Source organism: Hyla sarda, unplaced genomic scaffold, assembly GCF_029499605.1.
Source record: "Hyla sarda isolate aHylSar1 unplaced genomic scaffold, aHylSar1.hap1 scaffold_426, whole genome shotgun sequence".
NCBI classification, from domain to species: domain Eukaryota; kingdom Metazoa; phylum Chordata; class Amphibia; order Anura; family Hylidae; genus Hyla; species Hyla sarda.
Window position 1 is genome coordinate 201,749 of NW_026610441.1, and position 404 is coordinate 202,152.

Sequence of the window (404 nt, forward strand, 5' to 3'; positions counted from 1 at the left end):
CTCGCCTCCCTCCCTCCCTCCTTTCCCTCGCTCTCGCCTCCCTCCCTCCCTCCTTTCCCTCTCGCCTCCCTCCCTCCCTCCTTTCCCTCTCGCCTCCCTCCCTCCCTCCTTTCCCTCTCGCCTCCCTCCCTCCCTCCTTTCCCTCTCGCCTCCTCCCTCCCTCCTCCCTCCCTCCTCCTTTCCCTCTCGCCTCCCTCCTCCTCCCTCTCCCTCCTCTCCCTCCCTCCTCCTTTCCCTCTCGCCTCCCTCCCTCCCTCCTTTCCCTCTCGCCTCCCTCCCTCCCTCCCTCCTTTCCCTCTCGCCTTCCCTCCCTCCTCCCTCCCTCCTTTCCCTCTCGCCTCCTCCCTCCTTTCCCTCTCGCCTCCCTCCCTCCTCCCTCCTTTCCCTCTCGCCTCCCTCCCTCC